Source organism: Lynx rufus, unplaced genomic scaffold (assembly GCF_022079265.1).
Source record: "Lynx rufus isolate CCGP_SWC_20201006 ecotype Redwood Valley unplaced genomic scaffold, mLynRuf1.p SCAF_5, whole genome shotgun sequence".
Lineage (NCBI taxonomy): Eukaryota > Metazoa > Chordata > Mammalia > Carnivora > Felidae > Lynx > Lynx rufus.
Window position 1 is genome coordinate 132,489,555 of NW_025814867.1, and position 10,821 is coordinate 132,500,375.

Sequence of the window (10,821 nt, forward strand, 5' to 3'; positions counted from 1 at the left end):
CACCTTGTGCCAGGTATTATGCCTAGATGAAAAGAGTGGATTAGAATGTACTTGACCATCTATCTTTATACATAGTATCAAGCTACTGAACCTCTAATTTATGAAAGGTGTGAGATAACTTGGCATATCGCTTTTTTTAATTCTTTTGTTAATTTACTTCTAGGAGTTCCACATTTTCTCATTATCTTTCTTTTCCTGCAACCATTTGCGCATATAATTGCTTTTAAACCATGAAGTTGCTGTAACAAATAGTGCTGTCTTTAATAAAGAAGACAGTAGTTGACAGATTAATGACATTAAATTATTTAATAACCCCCTATCTTTAAATAAATTATAAGAGGCACAGTTCATTTGTTTATTTTTGGTCCTCAGACTTTGTATAGGCAGTTAATACATAGGAAGGAATTACAGCAAACTCATTTCTGCCTCAGGAACTAGAGGTGAGCTCTTCTCCTACCGATGAATATCTATTTGAATTTCTATACGGAGTCAAGTGCCAATTACAATAAAACAATCTAAGCGTCTTTAAAATCTAAAGGCCCATTCACTGGATAAGTTGGACTCCAAAATTTATGGAAATGGTGATTTCATAGAAGCTTGCACTAACTTGTCCCCTTGCCTAATGTGCCCATTGAACTGAACTACACAAATGCAAGATTTTATGGGAAAAATTATATTAGCTAGCCATAGGTGGAAACATCTACGTTTTCAGCTGGTTCCTCTTCAATAAAGAACAGTCATGAAATAAAACCTATAATTATGTTTATTCCTCCAAAGACTAACCATTCTTAACTTTAGAAAACAGGCCTACCTGTTCATTTAAATTTATAAAAAAAAATGAGAATTCACTCCTTTAATTCTCAAATTCAATTAAATTTAAATCTTTGAACTTTTTTTGAGTCTTGGGCTTTTTTTCTGTAGTTTGTTTAACTTAATATTTTCTGGAGGTGGGGTTTTTCTGTTTACTTGTTTGATTTTGTTACTCAATACAAATACACTCCATCTAATTTCCTTTCCATATTTCCATTGGCTTTGTAAAATAACCTGAAGTGTGTGCATAGACTTGAATGGAACACATTATAGAAATATATAAGTTTTTAGTGAGAAATTTTCACTTGCTTTTTATTAAGTATGTATTTTTTAAAATTTGTAGATAAGTTTTAGAAATTACTTATTCTTGGTTTATGGATATAATACCTAGTTTCCTAAAATATATTTAGCTATCCAGTTATGCTCTGTTTATATCAGTTGTGACATTCACTGTCATTTTAAAACATGATTTTTTAAATTTCAGCACATAAAGATGTGCCCCACTAAGTATATCTATTCAAATTTGGATACTATGACAATATGTACTATGATTGCTACAACCATAGGAAAAACGTCGAGTCCCACACTTGTTTTCCTTACGTTTCTACATGGTGGTAGCTAAGTGTTCCTCGTTCAACTATGAGTGTTCAACACTGCAGACTTGAATAAAAATTTAAAAGTATTATTTTTAAAAATGTATTTTTCTAATTTGGAGGGAGAAAAAAGAAAAAGAAGAAAGAAAAATATGTATTTTCTGAGCATGCTTTAAAGAAACGAATCCCTTGGATAAACTTTATTACTGACTCACAACATTTATTTTTTAATACATTTTGTGTGGATTGCATTCCACATTTTACACAATCAGCTCAGGCCTGAAGTCAAAGTTCCCATGGCTGTTTATGTCTGAGTGGGCACTGAGTGGTCATTGATTTTCTTTCTCTATATATAGTCCCCCCCCTACACCCCCGTCTAATCTCCTCTTCTTACAGGACACAAATTGTACTGGATTAGGGCCCACCCTCATGGCTTCAGTTTAATTTAATTACCTTTGTAAAGGTCCTATCTCCAAATAGCGTCATAATGTGAAGTACTGGGGGGACTTCAATGCGAATTTCTGGAGAACACAATCAAACCCATAACTACCACAAAATTCTAATCACCCAAAACTCAAAGTCCTTCTGACTCCTTTCTTTCTTTTCCTCTTTCCATTCAAATACATTTTCTGTAAATGCTACTGTGACACTTTTCCCTACTCTCTATATCAACTCTAATGGAGATTTCTTATCTATACTATCACTATATCATGCTAACAAACTCACCAATACTGTCTACACATTTGCCGCGGTAACTGTCTTTCTAAAACTAAGCAGTAATAATGCTACATCAACTCAAAAACCTATGGTGACTCCTAAGTTACTGCCTAACAATTGCCTATAACTTAGACTGCTTTTTTTTTTATATATGAAATTTATTGACAAATTGGTTTCCATACAACACCCAGTGCTCATCCCAAAAGATGCCCTCCTCAATACCCATCACCCACCCTCCCCTCCCTCCCACCCCCCATCAACCCTCAGTTTGTTCTCAGTTTTTTTTATAAATTTTTTTTTTCAACGTTTATTTATTTTTGGGACAGAGAGAGACAGAGCATGAACGGGGGAGGCAAGAGAGAGAGGGAGACACAGAATCGGAAGCAGGCTCCAGGCTCTGAGCCATCAGCCCAGAGCCCGACGCGGGGCTCGAACTCACGGACCGCGAGATCGTGACCTGGCTGAAGTCGGACGCTTAACCGACTGCGCCACCCAGGCGCCCCTGTTCTCAGTTTTTAACAGTCTCTTATGCTTTGGCTCTCTCCCACTCTAACGTCCTTTTTTTTTTTTTTTTTTTTCCTTCCCCTCCCCCATGGGTTCCTGTTAAGTTTCTCAGGATCCACATAAGAGTGAAACCATATGGTATCTGTCTTTCTCTGTATGGCTTATTTCACTTAGCATCACACTCTCCAGTTCCATCCACGTTGCTACAAAATGCCATATTTCATTTTTTCTCATTGCCACGTAGTATTCCATTGTGTATATATACCACAATTTCTTTATCCATTCATCAGTTGATGGACATTTAGGCTCTTTCCATAATTTGGCCATTGTTGAGAGTGCTGCTATGAACATTGGGGTACAAGTGCCCCTATGCATCAGTACTCCTGTATCCCTTGGGTAAATTCCTAGCAGTGCTACTGCTGGGTCATAGGGTAGGTCTATTTTTAATTTTCTGAGGAACCTCCACACTGCTTTCCAGAGCGGCTGCACCAATTTGCATTCCCACCAACAGTGCAAGAGGGTTCCCGTTTCTCCACATCCTCTCCAGCATCTATAGTCTCCTGATTTGTTCATTTTGGCCACTCTGACTGGCGTGAGGTGATACCTGAGTGTGGTTTTGATTTGTATTTCCCTGATAAGGAGCGACGCTGAACATCTTTTCATGTGCCTGTTGGCCATCTGGATGTCTTCTTTAGAGAAGTGTCTATTCATGTTTTCTGCCCATTTCTTCACTGGGTTATTTGTTTTTCGGGTGTGGAGTTTGGTGAGCTCTTTATAGATTTTAGATACTAGCCCTTTGTCCGATATGTCATTTGCAAATATCTTTTCCCATTCCGTTGGTTGCCTTTTAGTTTTGTTGGTTGTTTCCTTTGCTGTGCAGAAGCTTTTTATCTTCATAAGGTCCCAGTAATTCACTTTTGCTTTTAATTCCCTTGCCTTTGGGGATGTGTCGAGTAAGAGATTGCTACGGCTGAGGTCAGAGAGGTCTTTTCCTGCTTTCTCCTCTAAGGTTTTGATGGTTTCCTGTCTCACATTTAGGTCCTTTATCCATTTTGAGTTTATTTTTGTAAATGGTGTGAGAAAGTGGTCTAGTTTCAACCTTCTGCATGTTGCTGTCCAGTTCTCCCAGCACCACTTGTTAAAGAGGCTGTCTTTTTTCCATTGGATGTTCTTTCCTGCTTTGTCAAAGATGAGTTGGCCATACGTTTGTGGGTCTAGTTCTGGGGTTTCTATTCTATTCCATTGGTCTGTGTGTCTGTTTTTGTGCCATAGACTGCTTTTTAAAGGTGTCCTCTGACTGCCTTTGAAGGCCTGTCTTGATCTCCTTCCAAAGAGGTCTCCACTATTATGCCCCATGATTTCTCTGTGGAATCTTCAATTTCTAGAACAGTGTATTTTATATTGTGAGGAAAAAAAAAACACTCTTAGTGAATTATAAAGCTAATTTTAACAATAATTTTAGAAACCAAAGAATAGGATGGAATCGAATGGAATGTATCAGAATATATCAGAATAATATTTTAGAAAGTATCTAAACGTTCATACATGCTATGAAGTTCAGACTTTTTTTCTTCCCCACCAAGTTATTCCTTAAGATTCTCCTGAGTTCTTTATTTTATGCCTCTCTTTGAATATTTTCAAGATACTATTACTTAATACATAAATTATAAATTATACTTATTTCCCCAAGCAGTAATTGAATTCCATGCACATAAGTCCCTGTTTTCTGAAAGTTTTCCTCTGCCTCCTGACTGACACGTAGGTTCAGAACCTACAAGTGTGCCACATGGCCCTTGTGCACAGCAGCATGACAGCAGTAAAAGCATTAAAGCACACCATATTTCTCAGCATTTATTAGATTTCAAAACCTCCTAAACAGCCACCACTGAGCAATTTTTAATTTAACACTGAATGGACTTCAGCTATTAGTCATGTAAAGTGTTACTATAGGTGCTTAAAAAGATTTGTGTCGGTTAATCATCAACAGAGCCAGAGCACTACAAACCAACACAAAATGAAGACCTAAGAGTGAAAGCAAAAGTGAAATCTGACTGTTACAGCAACAGAGTTAGGGGGATGGGAGGCCCTTCTTTGGTAGGATAATGTAAGGACATAATAAAATATCAGGTTCCAGAGAGAGGAGCATCATGAAAATCAGCAAGTTATTCCTGATATGTTTTATTTTTTAAAGGAAATACAAAGATAAAGCACCTCCATATAATTAAAAACAATTATAAATACTTGTATCTATTCACTGATGTTGCAAAGAAGCCTTTATTCTGAGTTTGGTCATCTCTCTCCTGGGAGTCCTTGCTCTATATTTGTGCTTGAAAGAAAACATACAGACCACAAAGAAATGAAGAGGGTATACCTCAAATTACAGAAAAATATATATTTTAAATTGTGTTCCTCACTGTCAACATAATTACAAGACTAATGCCTTGTTTGTTATTTCTATTTACTTTAAACATGTCTCTAAGATCTTGTTTCCATTTCCACTGTGGATCAGTGGTTCTCAAATGCATAAGAATCACCTACAGAGTTTGTCATGCAGGCAATCCAAGACTTTGCCCCAGCCTTGGACTAAGGGAGTTCTATGTTTTAGAGTGCCATCCTTGAAATTTCCCAAGTCTCCCTCCTGTGCATGGGATTGTAGTGCTTTTTAAGAGGGCATCTGAGCCTGAAATCCTCTTGGGAGTACTTTCCAAGCTTCTAAACAGTGGGGTAGAGCAGATGTCATAAGGAGTTCTAGGGTTTGTTGCCTATAGACTTGGCACTAGGCCCCATCCAGGCGATAGTTCCAGAAGTGCAGCATGGAAAGTGGATCACCAGAGTGGTAAGGTTGTGTTATTTTTGTTGTTGTTATTGTTGTTTGCATAATTGTATGAAATTGGACAGACATAATAATGCTGGCACACGGAGTTTGAGTGACCATCACTCACTGGAAGATAAGTTGATCCATGATTACACAATTAAATTCCAAATGGCACATATAACATGAGCAGAAAACAACTAACCATTTACAGTTTGCTGAATTCTCTGGGAAAGATTTGCATTTGTGGTCATCATCAACAAAGCACAGTAAAATTTTCAACAGAGGCAGCAGAGGCTAGCATTTATGAGCAGCGTGACGCATGATGCAGCACCATAAGTGGTATTACTCCACAGTAAATAAGGGGCATGAGGACATTGATTCAATACAAACATATTCCAAAGCGCCATGATACTTTTGAGTAATAACAGCATTGCTATTCTTTTCTCATGGTGGGAGAAATAAAATTAACCAAGAATGATGCATATGACCACCAGGAACATAAAGAGATGGTTCCTAGATCTGAATTTAAAAAGATGATGTGTGGACCCTATAATGAATCTTCTCATGTACCAATTAAACAATAAACAAATACTTAAGTACTTCTTCCCAACTCTATTATTTTAAACCATCATTCATAATCACTGTTCTTTACATGGAACCATGAATTTTGTAATACATGTGTAATAAAATCAATTATACAGATACCTACAGAAATATTTACCTGAGGAACCCAAACCCCAGAAGCAACCTTGATTCCCAATTCCCTCCTGGTTCATCTCTCTTTCTCTCTGCCTTCCGTTGCCCACCTCCCAACTCTACTCCAACTTGCATCTCCTAACCAGCACTGAGGCCAAAGCAGAAGACTCCATCTATTTTCCTATCTGGTGATTTTACAAAACCTTGATAAGCATTTGTGGTGCATAATACATGAGACTCAGAAAATTATGTCCTGATTTTTAAAAAACAATCATTTAAGTTTGGAAGCTTACCATAAGGCAGAATAACAGAAAGCTCTCCCTGATGAAGAGTTTATGTCTCTTCTTTCAGATAAAGCTAGCTGATTAACAAGCTTGTTATCCTATATCCAAAGGTTGGAGTCAGCTGGTTGGAATGGTGTTAGCTGAGAAACGAATTTTGACATCATTTCAAGCCATTCTTTTGTTCAAAACAGTACTGAGGTTGCTTAGAGTCATACATGTGTGTCAAAAAAGTGGTGGGGGGCAGTGCCTGGGAAGCTTGGTCAGTTAAGCATCCAACTCTTGATTTCGGCTCAGGTCATGATCTCATGGTCGTGGGACTGAAATCTGCATAGGGCTCTGAGCTAGATGGGGAGCCTGCTTAAGATACTCTCTCTCCCTGTCCCTCTGTGCTCCCCACTCACACTCTCTCTCCCTCAAAAAAAAAAAAAAAGAGTATATATGCTCATGAAGGCTTCTGATTGTAAGAAGCTGAAGGCTTCTAAACATCAAATTGGGAGCAGTTTGAAGCCATCATAATTAAGCTTTGAAAGTAAACTTTGTGGAGAAGAAATTGATCTTAAATTAAAACACTGAGATAAAACATAGAAAAAGACATTAATCCATGCCCATATACTGCATTTCTTGAAATCTTGCTTATGATGGTATTTTCTTCCAAGATATAGATCTATATAGAGATATTTTGAGGTTAAAAAGTACTCCATTATAATTTTAACAAATGATTTTTCTATGTATTTTGTCAAAAATATATCATTGTTGGATAGTTTTTGCTTAGCTTTATCACAATAGACAAATGGTACTTAGCAAAGACCCAAATAACCAGAAAGTCAAGGCCAGTGGTCCCAAAGAAAGCCCCTTTATGTTTCTCCTTAAAAGAAAAAGACAGCTAAAAAAAAAAAAAAAAAGGTAGATTTCATGAAATGGGAAATGGAAAACATATTGTATGCATTTAAAATGGATGATCTGAATATAAAGAAAATCCCTTTCTCCCTCAGTTCGCTCTTCCTCCACAACGAGAGCATGAAACTTTAGAATGAGTCAAGAGGGCTGTAAGACGTGAGAAAGTTTCAACTATTCCAAATCATTATCCATATGTGGATTTTAAAAATCATTACTCCTATGAGATTGTTTTTAATTTCTAAGGCTCCATAGGGCATTCTTTGGTCTTATATCCTACATTCCTCCTTTGTTTGGATGTTATAAAGCAGTACTGAAACTCTATAGTTCATTCTGATGAATACCTTTATTTACTTGGGAATATGATCTTCATCTCAGAAGGACTAGATGTAACATTTGATACAAAGGTCACCACTGCTATATTGCTTACAAATTACAATTTTTAACAGCCCTTCTGCCTTACTCTTTACCCCCATCACCCATATACACCTAGCATGAAAGGAAGACCTGTTCTTCTGGCAGGTTGAATATAAAACGCTAAAGTTTTTGTTTAAATGAAAATTATTTTCAGTGAGGCCTCTTGTTAGTTCAATTAATGTGTACGGAAACTTGATGGAAGCTATAGCCTATTTTGCTATTATGTTGCTTATCTGTGAATATGGTATTTTTTAAATAGAGTTTTAATTTATCATATCCTATGCTAAAATATTTTAGACTAAAATTTTCCATCCATCAAAAACTATGGCCAATTTTCAAATATTTACTAAGAATCTAATGTACATCAACAAGACAGGACAGCTATACAGAAAAAGACCATGACACCTTCTCTGCCATATCTGGTTGAGCTCAGTGAGAGGTTATGCTCTCTCACACACAAAAATAATGATAACCAGTAAATCATTATGAAGGAATTATCTAGACTTGCCCCTAGTTTTGTAAATTCAAAGGCCTGTAGAAACTGGGTTGACTGTGAGGCAATAAGTAGACTCGAGAACACACGCTCCACCTTACTGAGTATCCACTACTCTAGACATTTGTAGAAATGTGACCCTTGATTTGCCAATTTTGGCTTTTTAAAAATGTAACATCAGGGCGCCTAGGTGGCTCAGTCGGTTGAGCATCGTCCAACTTCGGCTCAGGTCATGATCTCACAGCTTGTGGCTTCAAGCCCCGCATTGGGCTCTGTGCTGACTGGCTCAGAGCTTGGAGCTGCTTTGGATACTGGGTCTTCCCCTCTCTCTGCCCCTCCCCTGCTTACACTCTGTCTCTCTCAAAAATAAATAATAAAACCCTAAAAATAAATTAAAAAATAAAAATGTAACATCAAATTTTTTAATGTAAAATCTATCAATTTATAAATGTTGGCCATAATTCAATTCGGACAAAAAGAACCAAAAAACAAAAAAACAGCTCTATGACCTAAACCAAAAAACATCTGCAGGCCAGATGTGCTAACAGCCATCAGTTGGCAAGTCCTAGTCTAGACTAGTGACTTCGAACCTTGTTTATCACCAGCATCATTCAATCATTTATGATTTCTACACTGAACATGCATCCTTCTATACGTCTGCCTCCTCCTTCTATTTATTTACTGGGGTCTGGTGGGCTCCTCATTACTTCATTCCCCAGAAAACACTCCTGAATCTATGAAAATACACTTCTCTAAGCATATGATCATGATGCAAAGTTACAAAAAATAAGCCCTGATATAAAAACATAATTACAGTAGGATATGATTTTGTGAGGATGAGAAAAGACATATAAATGGACACAGAGATAGCTGATTGAAAGGAAATATACTCAAATATCTCCAGTGTATTCTTCTGAATAGCAAGAGGATAGGTAAAATTTTAAAAATACAGTTCTGTCTTCGGGCAGTAATTACATATTTTTGTATATACCCACTAAAAGAGTGTTCAGAGTATACTCCGCCTAGAGGTGTAAGAGTGGGAATATGTGGGAAGGAAGGAAGTAGTGGGAACCATATTTTTTCTGAAAGCGAGTACAAGATTGGTTGCGTACTATTTAAATCTCCTTAGAGTCTTTTCAAGTACTACTTAAATCTCTTAGAGTTATAAATGCTCTGAGAATAAAAACTAATTGTCACTAACAAATAAATGCACAATTCAGTTGTATTTTTCTTTTAAGAGGTAGGTACACATTGGTCACCAGGCCTGTCCCATCCTGGCACCAGGGAAGGAAGAGACAGTTCTGAGACACTGTATAGCACATCCCACAGGGCACATGGCTCCGTATTTCATGCTGGTATCATCTGAGTTCTTAAGGCCCCTCATTTCACCATGTTCACTTCAAGAACGATTTTTCTTTTACATACACGATTCCCTTTAACAAACTGGAGAAACACTTGATTTGGCTGAGAATGCTCAAGAGAGCCTCTTCCACTGAGTGGGCAGACTCATCCTGTGGAAACATGCATCCCCCAGTCATCAGATGTGACTTCACTCCTCTGAACCTCATCACTTTCTTCCTGAAACAAATACCTGTATCTTTGTAAAACAATGTGTCATTTAAAAACTTTTTTAATAAAATAAGGTACACAGAAACTAATGCAAATAATTATATTACATTTTCAAGTTTGCTGTGGTATTTTTAATTTGTTTCTTTTTAAAATTTACCCCTTATTTTTCTTTCATGATAACCTCTCCTATCATTCTTTCCCACAAGCTCTTCTTTTCTATCTTTTTTCTCTCTTTTTTGCCATTTCTTTCTCTCATTTTTCCCTTAATGGAAAGGTAGATGAACATTATCTATTTAAATAAACCTCATATTCATATAAAATGGAAGGGCAAACTAATATATATATATATATATATATATATATATATGTTCATGAACACAATCACACACTTCTTAACATTTAACGTATCATGAGTGGATTTGACGACATGACAAATCACCTAAGAATGACTTAAACAAATAAAATGTATTTTTCTTACATAATAAGAAATCCAAAGATAGGCATTTTCTAGGATTAGTTTAGCTATTCTGAGATACCATCAGGGACCCAGGCTTTTTCCATTCTCCTCATCATCTACCATTTTAATGGTTTTGACTTTATCTTCTTGCTTGTCACCTCTTGGTTACAAGATCCAGCCAATGGCTGGAACCCCAGAAATCACATCAACACTATAAAAGAAAAGAAAATATGGACAGCGGTACAAGCTTGCTTTGCCCTTTCACCAAGAAACATAAAAGCTTTCCCAGAAACCCTTGTAGACCTTCACTTGGATCTCATTGGCTACATTTTAACCTTCTAAGTCATTAGAACTATGTTATGTGGCCAAATCTAGCTGCAAAGGAAATTGGGAAAGAGAGTATATGCCTAGAGTTATTGCTGCATCAAATAAAACTCTTGTTTTGTTAACAGTAAGAAGAGAAAAATAGATACCAAGTGAGCAAATAACAGCATTTGCCATAGTAACCTATTTAAAGGGTAGCAAAAGTATTCCCTACTGCCATATACACAACTCAACTAGGCTAACAGAGG